Source organism: Acomys minous (assembly GCF_964271855.1).
Source record: "Acomys minous genome assembly, chromosome: 2".
Lineage (NCBI taxonomy): Eukaryota > Metazoa > Chordata > Mammalia > Rodentia > Muridae > Acomys > Acomys minous.
The window spans coordinates 8698081-8712514 of record NC_140484.1 but is presented as its reverse complement, the minus strand read 5'-3'; positions in this window follow the sequence as shown (position 1 = coordinate 8712514).

Genomic DNA, 14434 nt, shown 5'->3' with positions numbered 1-14434 from the left:
AATATAAAATTAAGACAAATGCTCTTTAGCTCAAGTTAGTTAAAACTGAAAATTGAGTGCTGTTATTCCAGCACTCAAGAGGCTCAACAAGAGGAATGTCATGAATCCAGAACTAACTTCAGTGAAGGAGTTTCTTTACAGCATATGCTAAGAATCAAGACCCTCTCTGAAAACCAAGCCCACCAAACAAACAAAAACCCACAATACAAATATATAACCAAAATAACTCATTATTTCACACTTACACACTGATAACTATGATAGATAGGCATGTAATGTATATTAGACAATAAAACAACCAAGTTGGGTGATTAACAGAGTAAGGAGATAGGTAGGCAAGGTAAATTTCCATCCTTGCCACTATTCTTCCCATTGCTAGCCTTACAAACTCACAGCTAAATGAAACAATCACCTACAAGAGTGAAGTGTGGGACAGGTTTTCCCTTTGACCTTGTGGGAGTGTGGAACAGGAAGTCAAACAGAAGAGATTACTTCATTCACTGATCACTGTCCACCAAGTGAAAGCATTTAAGCCACACACCTTTTCTAAAAGTCACATCTCTTTTATTTCTTCGTCCTTTAACCCATAATTGCCCATCACGAGATGCAATACTTTGGCTTTGCATAGTAAGTCCTTAAGTTCCCAGGGAATCATTACTCATCCCAATGGATTCTTTTACAAGACAAGATGTCCAGCTGTTTGGAAGCAAAGGTAAGCAGTAGGAAAGTAAACAGGCAGACGTCAATCAATCTAGCTGATGGGCCTCTCCTCACTGGTTCTGGGAGACCTCAACTCTGTTACTAAAATCCTGTTTGAAATGATTAAAGGAAGATCATTGCTGAAACAAATAGTAACTACTCTTAAGTAAATGAATAATGGCTTTAATTTTTATCCACATACATACATTGTAAATACCATGATAGGTTTTTTGCTCTTACTATTTTGTAAAGACCCACTTCAAATGCTGTAAAAAGTTTCCTTGGAGTTAAGAGAACAAAAAAAAATCTAATTTAAAGCAAAGTTTCTGAATAACTTGTGAAAATATATGTAATACTGTACGAGTGCATAGAGGGGACATTTTAGTTGTTGAGGTATGTACAGACTGAGATGAACATTTGGAGAAAGACAAGTTCATATGGCACATATTATAAACAAAATAATTAAATATGTGCCTATTGTAATGCAAAAGCACTCTGCTGGGAAAAAATATGCTCTCCACAATGTCTGCATCCTAATACCCAGAACACATGTATTAATTACTTCTCTCATTGCTGTAATGAAGTACTGGACCAAACCCATTAGGAAAGGAAGTGCTTATTTCCGCTCACAGCTCAAGGGTACAGCCGGTCATGGCAGCAGGAGCTTGGGCCAGCAAGAGATGAATCAGGTGCTCAGCTCATTTTCTCCCTTTTGTTCATTGTATGGCTTCAGGCTATGCAATGGTGCTACCTACAGTTAGGGCTTATCTTCCCATCTCAGTCTCCCTCACTGATACAGCCAGGGTTTTGTCTTCTAGATTATTCTAGTTCTTTTCAAGTTAACAATCAGTATTAGGCATCACAGCATGTGAGTCCTACATTGCAAGGCTTCTCAGCTGTGGTTAAGTTAGCTATCTGGGATGGTACAATTGTAGTGAGAGAGACATGTGGGTGGGACGTCATCACTGAATCCTTATATAGGAGGAAGGACAGTAAGTCTTTATTCAAGGATAGAAACAAAAGCCAGTGAAGAGCGAAGATGCTATACTTCTGGGTTTGAGAATGGGCAAAGGGCAGATGCCTCCAGGACATGGAAAAGCCAGAAAGCAGCATCTCCTCTGGGACCCCCAGAGTCCAGCCAACCTCATGGGTACCTCAGCCACAAGAAATACCTGCAGACGTTGAGCCTCCAGAATTTCCTGCCTGTGTTGTTTTAAGCAACTGGATGAAGAACTTCTACAACTTCTTTTCAATGATTCCATCATCAGGACATCAGCAGTGTGGAAGAAGACCACACTCTGCTGCCAGGGCACTTACACACACACACACACACACACACACACACACACACACACACACACACACACGTAAAAAGAATCCCTAATATGTAGCCATCCGAGCTTCTTTTGATAACTGTTCAGCTCTTAAATCTATATACTGACTAGAAGAAAAGATTTAGGTTTTGATGTTTAATGGTTGCACTTATTGTATTCTAAATATTAAGTCCTTTTTGGAAATATAAGTGGCAAAATTTTCCGACATTCCAGAAGTTACTCTACTGATACTTTCCAATAATGTGAAGAATTTTATTAACTTCATATAATCCAATTTGTCGTTTTGGGGGGATAGTTTCCTGTGCTATTATAGGGAAAAACCTATTTAAAGTATTTTGATATCCCTTCTCTCCACAGTAAAAAATGACTACTAAGAAAACAAATGGCAACAAAGGTGGCTAAAGACAGAGAGAAAAAGAAACTTTAATTAACTGTTATTGGAAATGCAAGCTAATTTGTCCACTATAGAAATTAGCATGGTGGGTCCTCAAAATCTTAAAATGGAACTAAGTATATGCCCAAAGGATTCTAAGTTTTCCCATACTGAATTTTGTAGATCCATATTTAATGCTACACTGACATCATTATTTAGATAAGGCAAATATAATGTACAGTTGCACAGCAGGATTTGGTTCTAGTCTAAAGAAAAATGAAATCATAATATTTGCAGGAAAATGATGACCTGTAACTTACTATGTTAAGCAAAGTAACCCAGGCTCAGAAAGTCAAACAGCACAGGTTTTCTCTCATCTACAGAACCTTGGATTTAATTTTTATATGTACATGCATGTGAATGTAGGTCATGATGTTAGGATGGAACAAAAGAGGAGAAAAAATGGAAGGATGTCTTAAGGGAAGAGGATAAGTGACAGGGAATAAAGGAGAGCAAGATGAAAACCTTCAGACATGAAAGGACAAGTGACAGTTGGAGGAAAAAAGAGAGGGGAAGAGCCAGGAAGGGGAAAGAAAAGAGAGGAATGGTAGCTACAGTGGGGAGGGGCATAGTGGGGAGGGACACAGTGGGGAGGGGCACAGTGGGGAGGGACACAGTGGAGAGGGGCATAGTGGGGAGGGGGACAGTGGGGAGGGACACAGTGGGGAGGGGCACAGGGGGGGCACAATGGGGAGGGTGAGGGTGGAGAGGGGCATAGTGGTGAGGGGCACATTGGGGAAGGGCACAGTAGGGAGGGATACAGAAACAAAGAATGTATGAAAATGCTGTCATCTAGTCCATTGTTTTTATTGGTGACATTCAAAAATAAAATTTTAAATGCTATGTTTATTCTTGCCTCTCAACCAGACCAAGCAAGGTAGAAACTAAGCCTCAGTGTGCAAATCATTTACTTTTGGTCAGCTAGTGTTGTTATGAAGGAAGCTGGTAAGTTTAATTAATCAGAAGCAAGACTGAAACATAAGCATAAATATTATTAACAGGTAGATGCAACCAAAAAGTGTCGTGTCTATTTTATGTGATTCTCTTGATTTTTTACTTTTCAGCTCAGCAAACACTTAAGTCTTAGATCCATGGCCATGGATGAGCACAATCCAAAGACAGACGCTCCTGGAAGAGGAAAGGCAACATTAGCACTCACTGTTTAGTCCTTTAAAAGAATAATTTCACGTCTGAGTCAGTCCCTGCTCTCCACTCAACTGTGGAGAATGTCCTGTCTATTGGCTAGATCTGAGAAGGGGTTTGATGCTCACTGCAAGTATTGTCCTTGGTTGGTGTAGTAGTTTGAGCTGAACCCCTGGGCCCAGATCTGCCCGTCATAATGTTCTTCTTGTAGGTTTCTAAGACCTTCTGGATCCTTCTATTTCCCTGTTCTCCCATACTTCTCTCACCTAGAATCCCAATAGGAGGTCCTCGCATGCATCCCAATCTCCTGGTAAGTGAAGACTTTCATGGGACATGCCTCTTGGGCTAGTGTCCAGTTATAAGTGAGTATATACCATGTGAGTCTTTCTGTTTCTGGGTTAACTCACTCAATGTGATCATTTCTAGCTCCATCCATTTGTCCATCTATTTGACCACGTCCCCATGGTAGGGAGACCTGATGACACTCAGAGAAAGGATAAGCTACCAAGGCTACCAAGATGAGACTTGAGAGGCTGTGACCATATGGTGGGGGAGGAGGTCCCCCTCAATCACAGACCTAGGGGAGGCAAATAGGGTGAATGTGGGAGGGAGGGAGGAATGGGAGGATATAAGTGATGAGATAATAACTGAGATGTAATCTGAAAAAATTAATTAAATAATTTTTAAAAAGAACTTATAGATGAAAAATAATCAAGTGTATAATGAACAAAATAAAATTTCAGAATAGGCCCTCCAGCCTCCACTTTCAACTAGTGTGCTGAAATTTAGAGGTGGGTCACGCATAACACATAACACCTCCATGTAAGAGCACAGAAGTTACTGGAGCAGCGAGGGTGACCCAGATCTCTACTAGCTCAGAATCATGGTTGTGAGCCAGCCTCAGGACTAAGACTAATTCTTCCATATTTATATACAGAAACATTCTAGGTCCACCATGGAAAATAGCTTGACTAGAATAATAATTTAACAACAACAACAATAATAATAATGATAATAATAATAATAATAATAATAATAATAATAATAATAATAATAATAATAGCTTCTGTGTCTCATGCCATAGAGTTGCTTGCATAGGTTCCCATTATAGCAATTGGGTTGGTTTCCTTAATTTTGAAATGGAAGATGAGGCTAGGGAGGAAAGAAGAGATAAATGAGCAAACAAAATCAAGTTACAGAGATCACCTTCCAGGGAATGATAAAGGCCATTAAACTTAAATGCTCTTACAAAACCTGAAAACCAGATGTATTTTTTTATCTTTGCTTCGATTATATTTTATATATTGTATTATATTTTATATATTTATTACCATCTCAATTGTTGCAATTTTCTAAAATATATAGATGGATCTCCCAAAGAAAAGTAGTTTAAAATCAGGAATAATAAGTTCCATATGCTCTGAGTATCCATTTAAAGGGCAGCTGATTTGGCAGTGTTCCACCTGAGAAGTCCAACATGGTGAATTTGGAAGAACCTGGTCACTTACCTTTAGAGGGGGAAGTAACTTGGAAAGAGAACTAACCACACTTCCAAACTCTGATGTTCAGCATTTTCATGACTTTGAACAACTTATAGCCCCTTCATAAAGTTCTATGAAGGAGCCACTTTGCAAATTGATGTTGTGCAGTTCACACAAGTAGCTCCTCCTGTGAAGAGTGCCTGCTTCCCTAACCCTCTGGATGCACCTGGAAAGTTCTCTTCTTCAAGTTGCAGCGCAAGCTCCTTCTCAGTAGATATTCACTGGCTTCTTCTGGTAAAGCTGAAAGTAAGACTTCTAAATAATCATAGTAACCACTTATTAATATCATGCATGTAAATAGGAATGAGACAGTGGGTTTCATTTGTCAGAATATTATACTAATAACTAGTATTATGAAACACAAAGAAAATATTTTAGTTTTACTTAGTGAAAGAAATATCTTAGGAAGAAAATTATATATTCATATTCTCAAAAGTAATTCTAAGAGCACGTCATATATGTGATACATATGCATATGAATGGTAGATTTGTAGAGGACTGTTCTCAGAGTAAAATTTTAGTCCAATTTCTCCATAGTTGTGGGGGGATGGGAACTGCCTCTGCATGAATTCTGGTGCCCCCAAGTAGATCACTTCCCCTTGGTGGGGAGACAGAGGAAGGGAATGCAGGCTACCCAGATGAGACCTGATAGGTTGTGGTTATATGTTGGGGAGGAGGTCCCCTTATGTCAGCGGTCTAGGGGAGAAGAATAGGGCAGAAGAGGGAGGGAGGGTGGGAACAGAAAGATACAAGTGAGGGGATAACAATATGGATGTAAACTGAATAAATTATAATAAATTAAAATGTAAGGTTCGTAGCATTAGGAAAGTTGAGAACCACTAGTTCAGACTAAATTTTAAGCAAATTTGAAAGAAAAAAACCTGATGTCTCACAATGGTAATCCCTTATATCATTAATCTCGGAAATGCACTCAACTAGTTTTATGAGTCAAATATAATTAATGAGCTTTGAAAATTTTAGATATTTAGATATTAACTTTTAATTGCAGTTAACTAAATTAAAAGTATATGCCTTAGGAAGGCTGAAGAGATTGCTCAGTGGTTAACAGTGCTTGCTTCTCTTGCAGAAGAGAAAGTTCTGTTTTCAGTATCCATCAGTATCCATATCTCTCTGTCTCTGTCTCTGTCTCTGTCTCTCTCTATCTCTCTGTCTCTCTGTCTCTCTGTCTCTCTGTCTCTGTCTCTGTCTCTGTCTCTGTCTCTGTCTCTCTCTCTCTCTCTCTCTCTCTCTGTCTCTGTCTCTGTCTCTCTCTCTCTCTCTCTCTCTCTGTGTGTGTGTGTGTGTGTGTGTGTGTGTGTGTGTGTGTGTGTGTTAGGAATCCCACAAAAAACACTGAGATACACAATCGTAACAAATATGCAGTAGACTTGAGTCAGACCCACACAGGCTCCCTGACCTCTGTGAGCCCACGAGTTCTAGTCAGTTGATTTTGTGGGCCATGTTCTACTGGTGTCCTTCATCCTTCCTCATCTTCCTCTCCAGCTAGTATTTGGCAGTGGACTCTGACATTTCATCTTTTAAATTCTTACAGAGAAACAAGACAGTAGCCCCTACCAATATACTCTGCTCCGGCATCTGATTTCCAACTGCTACTTAAGGGAGCTGGTTTCTTAGTAGGTATTTCTCTTTCTCAGAACTGTGGCAGTAGAGAAGTTTCAAGACAAAACAATAGATGTTATTGTTTCTTTATATTTATTTTTTTCTGAATGGAAGCATCATTAACCAGGACCCGAAACACAGAGAAGAAAGTTTAACAAGACAAGAACAAACATGTTTCTGAAGTGATACCTTTCCCTAACTCAAGGGCTAGTTGGTTCAACCAACATCCTTGACAGCAGACAAGATTCTCATGCTGTCCATGGAGTTAAAAAAGATGGCCATGGTGTGAAGTTTTGAAAGACGTTCAGTGAAGTTTTATTGAGCTCTTTATATAAGATTTTTTCCAATGCCATATTTACAGTACTCAGAATATTTATTTTAAGGTTATCAGTTGATTTTTATTTCTTACTATTCTCATAGTCAAAAATCTGTACTTGGATGTGTAATTAAATGTCCTTCAAAAGATTTGTGTTGATATCCACTGACATGTACAGCATTTATCCTTGGCCATAGAAGACTCTCTCCATGTGGGTAACACTTGTCAAGGTGCTGAGAATAATGAATGGCTGGGTTCCTGCCTCGAATTGGATACCTATGTCATCCCTATCAGAGCCTGGCAAGGGACATCATGGAAGAGGGAGTAGAAGGATTGTGAGAACTGAAGGATGGGGTACATTGCAGTAGGACACTAATTTCAGGATATGATGTGGTTGTTATAGTCATAGACACATAGCATCTGTGGCTCCATTCATGGGGCCTGAACACAAAAGAAAAGAAGAGGAGACTCATTGTGCTATAAAGAGGAAACCAGTTGATAATAACCAGGTTAACAGAAGTAGGAGAGAAAAGAGAGATTATGGGGGAAGGGGGAATGAAGATGATCATAATGCATTGTGTACATGTATGATATGATCATGAACTAAAAAGATTAATTAAAACAACTCAGTCTACATAGAATATTTTCTGAACTTTGTTATCTCTTTTGAGCTGAAGGTCTCTATCAACCTCACACAACAGCATGTTCTTAAGGGCAATGAGGGATGAGAAGGCTCAGTTTTGCTGTTGGAGTCTATCAAGGTTTATTTTCTGAACGAGCTGCATTTGTAGAAGCCTGGGGAAACACTGAGGCATGCTGGCCAGGTGCTGTGGGTGGAGTTATGACTTAGGAGACTGTGGAAGAAGGACCTGCAAAGAGAAGAGGGAGAGATCCAGTTCTTGATGGATTTGGTAAGGAGCCAATTTGTTCAACCTACGTGTATAAATACCAAAGCCACTTTGCATTTCTGCCACAGGGAATGAAAAAGCCCATGGAGAAAAGCAGCTTTTGAGGCCATGGAAAACATGGTGAGCATCATTTGGCCCTAGGTATGAACAGATGAGGGGTATGTTGCATATAAGTTTCTTTGGATGTGTTTTGCCAGTCTGAGGGCCCAGAAAAGCTTGAGAAAATCAGCATGGAAGAATTTTTTTTAATCTGTGGGGCTTTGTAAGCAAATTGTACTCCAGTCCCATCACTTGCTAGCTCAGTGACACTGGGAAAATAATTTTATCTCTTGTCAACTGTAATATTTTACATTAGTAGTGCCCAAATGAAAAACCTATTCTAGTATATTTACACAGTGGAATAATACTCAGCCATTGAAAATGAAGACATCACGAAATCTTCAGGCAACTGGATGGAATGAGAAAAGATCATACTGAGTGAGGTAACCCAGACCCAGAAAGGCACACATGGTATGTACTTAGTTATAAGTAGATATGAGCCATAAAGTACAGGATAACCCTGCTACAATGCACAGACACAAAGAAGCCAAGGAAGGGCTCAAGGGAGGATGCTTGAATCTCACTCAGAAGAGGAAATAAAATAGACATCTGAAGTAGATAGAGGGAATTGCATGGGAGGGGACATGGGGAGGCTAACTAGAGTGGGGATCAGGTGTGGGGAGAGCAGGGAGGGGAGGGTGGGGAGTAGGGGTGGAGGACTGGGAGAGAGAACAGAAACTGTGTGTGTGGGGGGGTGTCTCTGTGACAGGGGGCTCCCAGAATTCTATGTGGGATTCCTAGCTGTATGGGTTACAGAGCCTAAAGTCACCACCTCCTGTAGGCAGGTGGAACTTCCAGTGGATGGAGGGGGACACAAACCCACCCATAAAACATTTGACTCAAAATTTGTCTTGTCTACTAGAAGTACAAGAATAAAGATGGATCAGAAATCGAAGGAATGAAAAACCAATGGCTAGCCCAACTTAGCATACGCCACAGGGAGGACAGCCAACCCCTGTCACTATTAATGATACTCTGGTATGCTTGCAGACAGGAGCCTAGCGTATCTTCTGAGAGGCTTTATCCAGCTGATGGAAACAGATACAGAGACTCACAGCCAAACAATTAGGTTCACGGGGTCTTGTGGAAGGGTGGGAGGAAGGATATAGGGAGCTGGAGGGTTCAAGGACACCACAGGAAGACCTACAGATTAAAGTAACCTGGACCCATAGGGGTTCACAGAAGCTGAACCAACAACCAGGCTGCATATCTGTTACATATGTGTAGGGGGCCCTGGTCAATATGTGGGCCTCCAAACAATGGAGTGGGGGCTGTGTTTGACTCTGTCACCTTCATTTGGATCCTTTTTCCCTACCTGGCCTGCCCTGCCTGGCCTCTGTGGAGGAGGATATGTTTAGTCCAGCAGAGATTTGAGATGCCAAGTAGATTGGTACCCCTAGTGGCCTCCCTTTCTCTGAGAATTAAGAGAGGGGGATGGGGGAGGGGTCATGAGGATGAGATGGGAGAGGGGGGAAAGGGAGAGGGCTGGGAACAGGCTGTAAAGAAAGAAAGAAAAAAAGAAAAGGAAAGTCTACTCAAGGGATAATTGTGGGAAAGACTCATAAACTGTGCATCACATATTATGATGTATATTGGATAATGGAACTACAGCGGGTTCTATCACGGCTGCAGGACAAAGAGCATGATTGTCATACTCCAAAAAACAAAAGCTTTCTATATGTCCCAAGTAACCCTGAGTCAGCCACAAAGTAGTAATATTTATACAACATACACTCTATTAAAAGAACTTTGTGATAGATGGTTAGTGCTTATTAATAATAAGTAGACCTCAATCACAATGTTCTAAACTTATATTAAAACAGAGTAGTTTTTTTTTATCCATCTACTTTAAGAAGTGATGAGCAATCAGGAAATGTCATGATTCTTGCAAGAATGGTGTCTTTTGATCACATTCCTAGAGCAAAAAAAATGTCAGCCCTCAATATTAGGTTCAGTTTTTCACCCACAAGGACAGGATTATTCTTCTTGAGAAAGCCTCCTCTCATATCTCCTATCTTTATTTTGTTCTAGTTCTGATGAATTTGGCCACAGGAATGTAGCAAATCTTGCTGACTATTGAGATAGCTGATTTCAGCAGGAGTTATAAAATTTAGCCTTGAGAAAAACTGACCTGAGAAAAGAAAATATCTTTTAGGGTAATTTTCTTAATCCATATTCAGTCATTTAGGGCTTCCTACTATGCACATTATTGGTCATACTTATTTTTTTCTGAAATTGAGTTCACTATATGAAGGAGCTGGCACTGAGGAAACCCTCCGCTACATGATTTCACAGTATACCATTTCTCTTTCTTGCTTGCTCGCTTGCTTGCTTTTTTTGAGACAGGGTTTCTCTGTGTAGCCTTGGCTGTCCTGGACTTGCTTTGTAGACCAGGTTGGCCTGAAATTCACAGAGATCCACCTGCTCCTGCCTCGCAGAGTGCTAGGATTACAGGCATGCACCATGGTGCCCGGCTAGTATACCATTTCTTAACTCATTGCAGCCAAAATATTGTTTAATAATGCTTGTGATAACCCTTAGGGATAATAATCACACCATATGTGTTCTCAAAACTAAGAGGCACTTAAAGTATCATTTTTTTTATATAAACTAGATAGCATGCTGTGATTTTTAAGCCTAAGTCAACTGCAAGACAGACATAATTCTTCAGGGATCAAATTTGAATCATCCAATGATGTGAATAAAGGAAATTGGTTAATTGAAAGTTGTGGTTATTGCTAGAGCCAGTGAACACATGAGTAAGATAATATATCTAGGAGAAAGAAAAATGCTTAAGAAAATTTGACACAAAATGGAGTGATGGAGACTCAAAAAAAAAAATCCCAAACAAACAAACAAACCAGAAGCAAAATGTTTTTACTATAGAAATGAAGACATGGGGCTAGAAGGTGTCCAGTGGCACAATGCCAACATGCTGTGTGGTGCTAAGCTGAGGTATTGAGAAGCCTCCCATACCTCTAACACCACTGAGATGTTAGATGGTAGCAGAGAAGCAGTAGCTCACGTTCCCGACTCTCTGTATGTCCTGAGTCAGAACATGAAATGTCTAGTACTACATGATGCCCCAAATTGTTCTTTTATGACCATGAGCCTCAGTCCTGATGTGATCAGGACAGGAGAGAGAGCCATTCTACATAATATTCTCCTTCACCACACCCTGAGGGATTTCCTCTAACCGTGACTCACCTGTCTCCATTGCCTGCTTCACACACTGGCATTGAAGATTTACTGATTCCTGTGACCAGTGTCCTTAGGGTCCAGGAAAACCCTCTGCCATTTTTTTTTGGCTACCTCTGTGGTTGGTACAGAATTTATTGATGCTCAAGTTTATATTTGAAAATAGTCTTAGTCTTCACATATGTACAAGTCCACACTTCCAATGTCTCTAAACATCATCTAACCTACTGTAAACCTGCCAGGGGGACATTTCTACACACTCAGACATAGCTATTGATTACAGAGCATCAAACAGAATCCTGTATGTTTCTTTTGTAAGCCAACTACAGTAGTGGGGCTTTCTTTAATTTTTCTTTGCTTTTGTTTGAACACTACATGGGCAATAAGGGTTGTTCATTTTATTCTCTGCTGGAGACTTTCATTGGTCTTGCTCTTGGGTCATGTTGTTGGCATCCTGCTGTGTGTGCTCAGTTACTGAGCTACATGGTAGTTCTTTAGTCCAACTGGAACCTTGTAGACTCTACAATAAGGTTATTCTTATTAAAGACATTTAGACCACATGGAATTTTTTCAGTTCTTTCTGTTCTCTGAAATACACCCATAATTTGACCTTTTCTGCTGTCCAATTATTTAAAACATTGGTAAGTAATCTTGAGCCAAGATGAAATGGGAATAAAAGATCTGATCTCTTTCTCTCTCTTTTTTCCTTTCTTTTATTAAAAATTTAGCAAGAAGACAACCCAGGGAAAAATCATGACATCTTTAATTTCAGCTATTAGATAGGATAACAGAGTAAAAATTAGCTGTAATAGATTCAATTTTTTATCTGCTACCAGCTAGCAAAATGACCTTAAAATTCACTCAGCCTTTAAGGTCACAATTTCTTATTCTATAAAATGATCGTATTATATTAAGTAAACCATCTGAATGGCCTTTTCTGGCTCCAACATTATATGATGATGAGAAACACCAGTCTCAATGCTTAATGAGAAATGCAGCCATGTTAGTCCAGTAGAAGTTTTTGATTTTCATGCATAGGACCCCTCCACATGCAATGCTATATAAGAAACAAGAAAGCATGGCAAATATAGAGTACTCCTAAACATTCATATTATCTTATAGTCTTTGTAAAATTTCAACCATGGACATTATTGCCTCCATTTTGTAGTGGAGAATGGAGCCTAAAGAGGCCTAGGAAATAAATGAAAAGTATCTGGGTATTAATCATACATCTCAAGGCTAAGTCCTACATCATACCATCATGATATATTAAATCAGATATGTGGATACAGATGACTAATGCTGTGAAATTGCCTTTCTTTGGTGCTTGGAAAGATGCAGATAGTAATGAGCCTCTGATCTTCAGCCCTGAAACAAAATTTCAGAAAATAATAAGTAGGATATGATAAGTATAAGAATTTAGGAAGAATCAATATCTTAAAATATGGCTGCTATTACTCAGAAAAGGCAAAGATTTTTCCACCAATGCCCAACAGCTTTACTAATAAATGACTTCCAGCTGACATTAATTTCATGGTTCCTTTCTTGAGCCTAAAAATTGATAGGGAGTACCATGGTTCTGTATAAGCTAAACTCCCAAAGCTTTTAACCAACTCCCAGATAAAGAAAACTGAAAACATGATGTATCTTTCCTTAAGTGGTTGTGTAAGGCATGGTGGCTATTCACTGAGAAATTCCTTTTCCATACATCACAAGAAGACTCTGTATCTAGTAGGGATTTAGGTAATGAGTGACATCTCTTTTCATCTACCAGATATTGTCACATAAGTGATAAATAATAATGCGTATTAATGTGTATAATAGTGAATCTGCCAGTTGCTTCCAGAGGCAAAAGACCTGTGCTACTCTCCTGGGCCATATTCCCAAGTTCTTTATCTTCTATGCATATATAACCTTAATGTCACCTAATATCTTGTCATTTATACAAGTCCCCAGAAAGTAATAACAGATTAACATGATAGGCTAGAACTTCTAGAAGTTTTCATAAGTTAACTGACCTCTGTTTACTGCTCTAGAGGCAGTGGGACCTGGGATAATGGAGCTGATAAATGAGACACATTAAAATCTCATATAATGGCCAACTTTCCTCAAAGCATCAGAAAATTTATACTCTGAGGATTAAGAAGAATCACATGAATAAAATATATAATCACAAGGACAAGTCACATGTGGCAGACAAGCTGCACATGGCAAAAACTCGTTTTTCTATAAAGGCGTATAGACAAATAACAATATAGACAAATAACAATTGCCAGTTATAACAAATACTTTGAAGTAAGCTCACTCCTATCCGCTACAGCTGCAAGGGACACAAAAGCATAATCCAAGAACAATTCTGTATTTTTAAGGAAACTGAGGTCACAAGACTCTTGTCTTAGTTTCTTGGAGTTTTTTTCCACTCACTCAGAACTCTCCTTACATGAATCCATTCTTGGACCATGTCTCAACAGACATTTAAGAACTATAAGAGAAACTTTATTTAAGTCTGTAAGATGAACTCAGTATTGGTTACCATCCATAGAGTACATTCAAAACATAAACAAAATTCACTTTTGATAGCTTCTGGGAGAAGGAGAATGTTTGTTCTTTGTGGTTTGCTTGCTAGTACGTTGTGAGTGCTCCAGGGGATAACCCATGAACACAGATGGGCAACACTAAAGAAGTAGAAGGAGTGGGGCGGGGGAGGGAAGAGAAGGAAGAGGAGGAAGAAGACATGAATTTGGGAGGTTAATATATTGGAGCGAGCCAGGAGTGGTTGGATATAGAAAATAAGGGGTTTAGCCAGGCACACCTTTACTCCTAGCACCTCGGAGGCAGAGGCAAGCAGATCTCTGTAAATTGGAGACCAGCCTGGTCTACAGAGTGAATTCCATAACAGCCAAAGCTAAACAGAGAAACCCTGTCTCAAAACAAAACAAAACAAAACAAAACAAAAGAAGGAGCTTATATTATTATATTGTTCACTGTATACATATAAAATTCTCAAAGAAGAGAAAATAATGTTTATAGCACAGAATGAAAAAAAAATAGACAGGTCTATTCATTTTCTTTCCTGCTTAATTGGTGGCTGTTTCTTTCTTTGCCACTAACACAAAACAAAACAAAAATCAAGAAATTAATTT